The sequence below is a fragment of the Cherax quadricarinatus genome, chromosome 83, assembly GCF_038502225.1.
Source record: "Cherax quadricarinatus isolate ZL_2023a chromosome 83, ASM3850222v1, whole genome shotgun sequence".
NCBI classification, from domain to species: Eukaryota; Metazoa; Arthropoda; class Malacostraca; order Decapoda; family Parastacidae; genus Cherax; species Cherax quadricarinatus.
Window position 1 is genome coordinate 14,635,912 of NC_091374.1, and position 10,405 is coordinate 14,646,316.

The following is a 10,405-nucleotide window of genomic DNA, read 5'->3' on the forward strand; positions in this document are numbered from 1 at the left end:
AGCTTTTGGAACCTGACGAGCTGTTGAAGTGTGAGCAGGGTAATATTTTGTATAGAGATCTAGGGAAATTGGTAAGCCGGAATTGAGTTCTGGAGGTGGAAAGTACAGTGCCTGCACTTTAAAGGAGGGGGTTTTGGGTATTGGCTGTTAGGAGTTATATCTAAACTGTCGTATCTGGGCACCTCTTCAAAGACAGTGATTATGTGTGTTAATGATAGTGAAAGTGTGTATTTTTTGGGTCACCCTGCCTCGGTGGGAGACCGCCCATGTGTTGGAAAACAAATATATATTTTTTTTCGATGGCCGTTTCCCACCAAGGCAGGGTGACCCAAAACAAAACTTGGGGGTGGGGGGGTGTTGAATGATAGCTCTATGCCTTTTGTGTTGCAATCAACACATCTAGGCATGCAGTGTTGTACAAGAGGAGGAAATCAAAGCAAATTTGTTCAGGGGAACATAGTTTGCTCAAGCAAAATACGTTGTGTCTTGGATCAGACCTCATTGCTTTCCTTTCTGCTGGTATTACGTGGCTCCGATGAGCCTAGTGCTTCCTGGTAAAACTACAATAAACATGACATTAATTTCAATATACGATACATAAATAGTATGTATGATATATTGGATATCAATGTATAGCCTCTCAAGAGAGTTATCTTGATGCCAGGAAGAGGCTCTTGATCCTAGGAAATGTACCTTTCCTCCCCTGGATCAGACCTGAGTGCCTATCAATACTACAGATGCTGTATGACTTCAATTGATAAAACACTTCCTAATTAATGTAATAACAATGTTGATATATCAAGTATCATGATAGACATGCATCATTTACACAAGCATCATACACATACATCATCATACACAGACATCTCGTGTACTCATGGCTCAGTTGGTAGTGCCCTGCTCACATATTGTCCGCGGTTCGATCCTCAGCAAGGGTGAAACATTGGGCGTGTTTCCTGAATCACGAACAAAAACAACCTACTGTCCATATTCACCCAACAAGCAAGTAGGTACCTGGTTGTTAGTCGACTGGTGTGGGTCGCATCCTAGGGGCAAAATTGACCTAATTTGCCCGAAATGCTCAGCATAACAAGCGGCTTTCTATATAGTAGTATGTCATTGATGTCAGCTATGGTCTGTATACCTTGTACATGTAGAAATAAAAGTTATTATTACTATAAAGGAACAGGAACTTCTCTTTAGCCCTTCAAAGGGGTTCCTGGATCTAATTAATATCATGGGGAAGCGCTAAACCCGTAGGGATTATACAGCGCCTGTGCGGGGGTGGGGGGAAAAGGGATAGAAGGCATTCAGCTCAATTCAGGGAACTGGAGCACAGATCCAATTCCCTAGATCAAGAGCCCCTCACCAGCGTCAAGGAACCTCCCTTGAGGGGCTCTGGATCTAAGGAATTGGAGTTGCCCTAACCTTGGATCACTGCTAGTTGTTTCTCATTGCCCTGTTGCTGTATGACCCTTACTGGTTTAGCGCTTTCCCATAATATAAACAATATTGTAGTTCAAGAGGCACGTAAGATCCACCGTCTTCTAATAACATGTTCATTTTTCCACTATAGTCTACCTTGTCCATAATTACTATCGCCTTTGCTTTTTCTGTTTCGTAATGTGAACTCAAGGATCTTTCTTTAATTTATGGTATAACTTAACAAATCCTTGAGGACAGTTGTATTGTAGAGGTCTGAACTTTGCTATGGAAATAAATTACTTAGACTTTATAGGGTTATCCTAGGTTCTTTACACATATGCAGCTATGTATGATAATCAATGTAACTGTGTATACCTAAATAAACTTACTATTCCTAAATAAAATTTTCCGGTGTCTAAGAGGGAACCAGGAACCTAGCAGTAGTGTCATCTAGTGTTGAGAGTAGCAACCCAGAAAGAGGGTTACCACTGGTAGCCACATTCATGATGATATAGACCGAGTGTCAAGATCCACTAAATTAGTGTCAGTTGTAGCTCAGTGCTCGTGGCTTGCGGGTGTGACTTTGGCTGCTGTCTACTGTGAGGTTTATTTAGGTATAGGTACACAAATACGTTACAAAGAATCATACATATATTACATAGTAATATGTGGACGTAGGTTAAGGTCCGGGGTTCTGATCACCGGTACGGCTGGAACCTTAGGACGAGTTTCCTTGAGACACTTGCTGTCCCTGCTCACCTAGCAGTAAAATTGGTACCTGGGTGTTAGTCGACTGGTGTGGGTCGCATCCTGGGGACAAAATTGACCTAATTTGTCCAAAATGCTCAGCATAATGAGCGACTTTCTATGTAGTAGTATGTCGGTGATGTCAGCTAGGACTGTATACCTTGAACATGTACTTGTAGAAATAAAGATATTGAAAACAAGCGAAGCAAGATGCTAAGACAACCACTAGGGGGGGAGCTGAATGATAGCTCTAGGCCTTTCGTGTTGCAATCATCACATCTTCAGGAGCTTGCAATTTTGTAGAAATGACTAGAAAGCCCAGGTATATATATGTTCAAGGGAACTACTCTAGTTAGTCATTCCTTTGAACGAATCTACCTGGACTTCCTACTCATTTCTGCAACATTGCAAGTTCCTGAAGATGATTTCAACACAAATGCCCTAAAGCTATTATTCAACCTCCCCCCCCCCATGGTTGTTTTTGCATATAGTAACATAAATTACCTAGGATAACCCAAAACAGTAACTTTTCCATTGGGCTCTTGAAATTTAGGTTTCCTCTAGGTTCTAACCTCAAGGGTGGGGCTTGGATGGTAAAGGGCTGTTGATCCAGGGAATTGGCACTGCCTTTCCCTTGGATCAAACCTCGGATCTCGTAGGTTGGTAGCATCCTCGGCTCTCACTGAAGGTCTGGGGATCGATCCTTGGCATGAGTGAAACACTGGGCATGTTTCCTTACACCTGCTGTCCCTGTTCACTTAGCAGTAAGTAGGTACCTGGGTGTTAGTCACCTTACACCTACTGCTGCTGTCACTGTTCACCTAGAAGTTTATTCTCCACTTTCTTTACTCAAACCTGATTGCATACCATTCCCAAGGCTGACACAATAGAAAGGTACAGTTAATTCTTTTTGTTAAAAAATACAGTACTAAATTAAGAACATAAACACACAACCCTCACATAGAATGATGCCTCTGCAGGTATGACGGCATTTCAGTCTTTGGACCATTAACTAGTAACGCAGAGGCACGAAGGGAAGGGAGCCAGAAAATATGAGAGGAAACGGAGCCATGAGAATGAGAAGGTAGTGCTGTAGTATAATGGTAGAAGTACGTAGTACAGGTGGTGGTAGTAGAAAGTAGCACAGTAGTGGTAAAGGTGATAAGAAGGTAGCAGTAGTAATAGTAGTAGTGACACAAGTCAGTGGCATGTTAGCGAGGCAATAGTAGTAATAGTGACTAGTTAATGGTCCAAGTCAGACAGAAAAATTGTCATAAGTTCCAATCACAGTATTGTGTTTTTTTTTTTATTCTTGAAGAACATAAAGGAAGAACTGAAATAGACCTATTGCCCTATACAAAATAGGTTCAACTCACCCACTCATATATTGCCTAGCCTATATTTAATCATGGGATGACAGTAGGGGGGGGGGCATGGTAGCCTCTATTGGAGATGGCATAGGAGTACAGAGGACTCTGGTCAGAGATCAGGCAAGGAGTAAAAGGCACTACTAAAGCTTACCAACTTGCCCAGAAGCCTTAAAGGCATAGGTGAGGGATAATCTCACTGCAGATGGGTATCAAATCCGCCCCCATCAAGAGGATGTAATGATGGGTGGCTTGCTCCCAATAGGCAAAGGGGCTCCTCGAGATGCATGCAAGCAGAATGGAGCCATTGATGGAAAGAAAATGTCCCACTGTATTCGGCTAGCGGAGAGACCACCTACAGGCGAGTGAAGCAACTTTGTAGGTGCTATGCTGTACAGGCCCCTCAAGGGAGGTTCCTTGATGCTGGTGAGGGGCTCTTGATCTAGGGAATTGGATCTATGCTCCGGTTCCCTAAATTAAACCTGAACACCTTCCACATCTCCCCACAGGTGCTGTATAATCCTGTGGGCTTAGTGCTTCCTCCTTGATTATAATAATAATGTACTGTACAGGCTATACAGTTTACCAATTGCATATTGTCAGTAATTCTACCAATATTAATACAGTTTACCAATTTTTTTTTTGTATAAGAACCATGCTAGGCATGTTCAATTCCCCACCACATCCCCTTGTATACATACCTGTCTAACCTACATTTAAAGTTACCCAAGGTTCTTTGGGTAACTAGGGAGTGTCTGCTAATAGCTACCTCCCATTGTTGTAATAATACATAATTAAAATTTACCACTGAATAACCTATGTCTAGTTTTAAGGAGCTTGTAAGTATTAGAAATAGAAAGTTTATTCAGGTACAGGTACACATAAATTATCATACATAGCAGAATATGTGTATATTAACTAGGATAACCCAAAAGTCAGTGATTTATTTCCATTAGGGTCCTTGTATTAAGGGTTACTTAACTGTGTGAAAAAGTAGTTAAAATAAAAGATGTACCAGGAATAAAGTAAACTGAGTTATTTACATTAACAGTTATAGGTACATGTATGTTAGCTTTACATGAAGGCCCTCTAGATACTTTTTTGCATATTTTTTATAGCCCTTTTATTTATCCCTGTTTTCCTCTTGTACACTGCAATCATATCTCCCTAATTTAATAGCTTTCCAGAGTGCAAATTCAGTGCTTTTTGCCTATCCTAGTAATAATTATTATTTCAAGTATACATTATACAATGTATAAAGATCTAGCTGATGTCAGCGACATTCTATATAGAAATCCCCTGGTTATGCAGAGCATTTCAGGCAACGTAGGTTAATTTTGTCCCCAAGATGTGACCCACACCAGTTGACTAACACCCAGGTACCTATTTTACTGCTAGTTGAACATGGACAGCAGATGTCTTAAGGAAATGCTCCCTAATGTTTCCACCCATACCAGGGATCAAACCACAGTAAGAAAGGTTTCAGATACATGTGATCAACTTTGTCATCTTGCTCAATGTTCCCCTCAAGGAAGGTTCCTTGATGTTGGTGAGGGGCTCTTGATTTCGGAAATTGGATCTGTGCTCCAGTTCCCCGAATTAAGCCTGAATGCCTTCCACATCCCCCCCCTCCCCAGGCGCTGTATAATCCTCCGGGTTTAGCGCTTCCCCTTGATTATAATAATAATAATTGTTCAATGTTTTCCAGCACATTATTTCCATTCTGCAATATGGGGACTAGAACTGAGCAACATAATCAAAATGAGATCTTACCAGTGATTGTGTATAAAATTGAAACTCGAGCCACGGAGGCGTTGACCCCAAAAACCCTCTCCAGGTAAACTCCAGGTAAACCTTGGGACTTTTGTAATTTATATTTCTTGATATTAATTAGATTTGCTGTGGATGCTTATGCAGTATTGTCTTGGCTTCAGTTTCTGCCGACTAGAATTCTTCAATTTTGTTGACATCAAGGCCTACATTATTTAACTTGTAGGTACCATACAAATAAACATACAAAATTTATTTCTTAGCAAAGGGGTCCTTCAATCATGTCCTCCAGGATGCCTCCCACACCAGTCAACTAACACCCAGGTACCTACTTGCTTGCTGGGTGAACGGGACAACAGGTGTAAGGAAACACACCCAATGTTTCTACCCTTGCTGGGTATCGAACCTTGGACACGTGTGTGTGTGTGTGTGTGTGTGTGTGTGTGTGTGTGTGTGTGTGTGTACTCACCTATTTGTACTCGCCTATTTGTACTCGCCTATTTGTGGTTGCAGGGGTCGAGTCATAGCTCCTGGCCCCGCCTCTTCACTGATTGCTACTAGGTCCTCTCTCTCCCTGCTCCATGAGCTTTATCATACCTCGCCTTAAAACTATGTATGGTTTCCGCCTCCACTACTTTACTTTCTAGGCTATTCCACGGCTTGACTACTCGATGACTGAAGAAATACTTCCTAATATCCCTTTGATTCATCTGAGTCTTCAACTTCCAATTGTGACCTTTTGTATCTGTGTCCCTTCTCTGGAACATCCCGTCTTTGTCCACCTCGTCTATTCCGCGCAGTATTTTATATGTCGTTATCATGTCTCCCCTGACCCTCCTGGCCTCCAGTGTCGTCAGGCCAATTTCCCTCGACCTTTCTTCGTAGGACAATCTCCGTAGCTCTGGCACTAGTCTTGTTGCAAACCTTTGCACTTTCTCTAATTTCTTGACGTGCTTGACTAGGTGTGGATTCCAAACTGGTGCTGCATACTCCAGTATGGGCCTGACGTAAATGGTATACAGAGGCTTGAACGACTCCTTACTGAGGTATCGGAACTCTATCCGTAGGTTTGCCAGGCGCCTGTATGCTGCAGCAGTTATCTGATTGATGTGCGCCTCAGGAGATATGCTCGGTGTTATACTCACCCCCAGATCTTTTTCCTTGAGTGAGGTTTGCAGACTTTGGCCATCTAAACTATATTGTGTCTGCGGTCTTCTTTGCCCTTCCCCAATCTTCATGACTTTGCATTTGGCAGGGTTAAACTCAAGGAGCCAGTTGCTGGACCAGGCTTGTAGCCTGTCCAGGTCTCTCTGTAGTCCTGCCTGATCCTCATCCGATTTGATTCTTCTCATTAACTTCACATCGTCCGCAAACAAGGACACTTCTGAGTCTATCCCTTCCGTTATGTCATTCACATATACCAAGAACAGCACAGGTCCTAGGACTGACCCCTGTGGAACCCCGCTTGTCACAGGCGCCCACTTTGACACCTCGTCACGTACCATGACTCGTTGTTGCCTCCCTGTAATGTATTCTCTTATCCATTGCAGTGCCTTTCCTGTTATGTGTGCCTGATCCTCTAGCTTTTGCAGTAACCTCTTGTGAGGAACTGTGTCGAAGGCCTTCTTGCAGTCCAAAAAAATGCAGTCGATCCACCCCTCTCTCTCTTGTCTTACTTCTGTCACCTTGTCATAAAACTCTAATAGGTTTGTGACACAGGAAACCATGCTGGTTGTCAATTATACACTTGTTTCTTTCCAGGTGCTCCACCACTCTCCTCCTGATGATCTTCTCCATGACCTTGCATACTATACACGTTAGTGATACAGGTCTGTAGTTTAGTGCCTCATGTCTGTCTCCCTTTTTAAAAATTGGGACTACATTTGCCATCTTCCATACCTCGGGGAGTTGCCCAGTTTCAATGGATGTGTAAAGTAAAAGGACACAAGTGCAACTAATGTGACATTTTATTGTGGCAACGTTTCACTCTCCAGGAGCTTTGTCAAGCTTGACAAAGCTCCTGGAGAGCGAAACGTTGCCACAATAAAATGTCACATTAGTTGCACTTGAGTCCTTTTACTTTACATATTGTCGGTAATTCTACCAACATTATTTCAATGGATGTGTTGAAGATCTTTGTTAATGGCACACACAGCATCTCTGCTCCCTCTCTAAGGACCCACGGAGAGATGTTGTCTGGTCCCACCGCCTTTGAGGTGTCAAGTTCACATAGCTTCTTCACCTCCTCCTTGGTTATGTGTACCTCATCCAGCACTTGTTGATGTACCCCCCTGTTCTGATTTCCTGGAGTCCTACTGGTTTCCACTGTAAATACTTCTTTAAATCTCGTGTTGAGCTCCTCACAAACCTCTCAGTCGTTTCTTGTGAGCTCCCCATCACCCTTCCTCAGTCTGATTACCTGGTCCTTGACTGTTGTTTTCCTCCTAATGTGGCTATACAACGGCTTCGGGTCAGACTTGACTTTCGATGCTATGTCATTTTCACATTGTCGCTGAGCCTCCCTTCTTATCTGTGCATATTCGTTTCTGGCTCTTCGGCTAATCTCTTATTTTCCTGAGTTCTCTGTCTTCTGTACCTTTTCCATTCTCTAGTACATAGTTTTTGCCTCCCTACACCTTTGGGTGAACCAAGGACTCGTTCTGTTCTTCCCATTATTTCTGTTTCCCTTGGGAACAAACCTCTCCTCTGCCTCCTGGCATTTTGTTGCCACATAGTCCATTTCTTTTACTGGTTTTCCTGTCAGTTCCCTCTCCCACTGAATGTCTTGCAGGAAGTTCCTCATGCCTGAGTAGTTCCCCCTTTTGTAGTTTGTTTTTTCCCATCATATTCCTGCTACTCTCTGCACTTGGAGCATGAGGTTTTCCAGCACCACATCCATCATCTTGGCTCTCCATGTTTCAGGACCCCCATGGGGCTCCAGTTTTCCCAGTCAATCTCCTTGTGATTGAAATCACCCATAACTAGTAACTTTGCTCCCCCCATGTGTGCTCTTCTGGCCACCTCGGCTAGTGTGTCGACCATTGCTCTGTTGCTCTCATCGTATTCTTCTCTTGGCCTCCTGCAGTTCTGTGGTGGGTTGTACATTACTGCAATTATCACCTTATGTCCCTCAGACTGGATTGTTCCTACTAAGTAGTCCCTTTCGCCCATGCCGTCCATTACTTCCATTTTCTCAAAACCCCACTGGTTTTTAATGAGCAGTGCAACTCCTCCTCCCTCTGTCTTTCCTGAGGATTTGATATCCGGGTGGAAAGACTGCATCTGTTATTATTCTGGTGAATTTTGTTTCTGTGAGTGCTGTTATGTCTGGGGATGTCTCCTTGATTCTTTCATGCCACTCCTCACACTTATTTGTTATTCCATCTGCATTTGTATACCACACCTTCAACTTCTTTTCTAAGACTGTGGTCTTGGGGGGTATATTGGGGCTGGGGAAGTGGGAGACCTGATAAGGAACTATGGGTGGTTGCTGTTGGGGTGGAGTTTGTAATGCAGTGGGTGGGGGCATTGGATATGGCATGGGTGTTTTGGTTTAGACTGTTTGGTTGCACTGGGGTTGACCTGGTTGGGGGGCTTCTATAGGAAGTTGTGAGGGAGGCTGTATTTGATCTTCTTCCTGGGTCTGGGATCTCCTGTCTGTCTCCTGTGTGTGTGTGTGTGTGTGCATGTGTGCACGTGCACCTATTTGTTCTCGCCTATTTGTGGTTGCAGGGGTCGAGTCTTGGCTCCTGGCCCTGCCTCTTCACCGGTTGCTACTGGGTCCTCTCTCCCCACTCCATGACCTTTATCAAACTTCGTCTTAAAACTATGTATGGTTCCTGCCTCCACTACATCACTTTCTAGTCTATTCCACTGCCTGACAACTCTATGACTGAAGAAATACTTCCTAATATCTCTGACTCATCTGTGTCTTCAACTTCCAATTGTGACCTCTTGTTTCTGTGTCCCCTCCCTGGAACATCCTGTCTTTGTCCACCTTGTCTATTCCGCTCAGTATTTTATATGCCGTTATCATGTTTCCCCTGACTCTCTTGTCCTTTAGTGTCGTCAGGCGGATTTCTCTTAACCTTTCTTCATAAGACATTCCCCTTAGCTCTGGAACTAACCTTGTCGCAAACCTTTGCACTTTCTCTAGTTTCTTGATGTGCTTTATCAAGTGTGTGTGTGTGTGTGTGTGTGTGTGTGTGTGTGTCTGTGTGTGTGTGTGCATGTGTGTGTGTGTGTGTGTGTGTGTGTGTGTATGATTGTACTCACCTAGTTGAGGTTGCGGGGGTCGAGTCCGAGCTCCTGTGTGTGAGTGAGTGTGTGTGTGTGTGTGTGAGTGATTGTGTGTGAGTGTGTGTGCGCGTGTGTGTGCATGTGCGTGAGTGTGCATGCGCGTGCGTGCGTGCGTGCGTGCGTGAGTGAGTGTGCGTGCGTGAGTGTGCGTGCGTGAGTGTGCGTGCGTGAGTGTGTGCGCGTGAGTGTATGTACTCACCTAGTTGTACTCACCTAGTTGAGGTTGCGGGGGTCGAGTCCGAGCTTCTGGCCCCGCCTCTTCACTGATCGCTACTAGGTCACTCTCCATGAGCCGTGAGCTTTATCATACCTCTGCTTAAAGCTATGTATGGATCCTGCCTCCACTACATCGCTTCCCAAACTATTCCACTTACTGACTACTCTGTGGCTGAAGAAATACTTCCTAACATCCCTGTGATTCATCTGTGTCTTCAGCTTCCAACTGTGTCCCCTTGTTACTGTGTCCAATCTCTGGAACATCCTGTCTTTGTCCACCTTGTCAATTCCTCTCAGTATTTTGTATGTCGTTATCATGTCCCCCCTATCTCTCCTGTCCTCCAGTGTCGTCAGGTTGATTTCCCTTAACCTCTCCTCGTAGGGCATACCTCTTAGCTCTGGGACTAGTCTTGTTGCAAACCTTTGCACTTTCTCTAGTTTCTTCACGTGCTTGGCTAGGTGTGGGTTCCAAACTGGTGCCGCATACTCCAATATGGGCCTAACGTACACGGTGTACAGGGTCCTGAATGATTCCTTATTAAGATGTCGGAATGCTGTTCTGAGGTTTGCTAGGCGCCCAT

At 44.0% G+C, this 10,405-nt stretch overlaps 1 long non-coding RNA gene across 5 annotated transcripts in view; it reads left to right on the forward strand.

Annotated features, from left to right (window-relative positions):
* The first annotated feature begins 1,913 nt into the window (after positions 1-1,913).
* LOC128702115 (uncharacterized) overlaps positions 1,914-10,405 on the forward strand; it is a 24,027-nt gene continuing 15,535 nt past the window's right edge. For 2 of the 5 annotated variants that reach the window (XR_008409025.2, XR_008409029.2), the window contains exons 1-2: positions 1,914-2,039; positions 5,248-5,387. This is a non-coding gene — a long non-coding RNA (uncharacterized lncRNA). The remainder of the gene's footprint in view (positions 2,040-5,247; positions 5,388-10,405) is intronic. The other 3 variants (XR_008409028.2, XR_008409027.2, XR_008409026.2) reach the window with 3 other exon arrangements.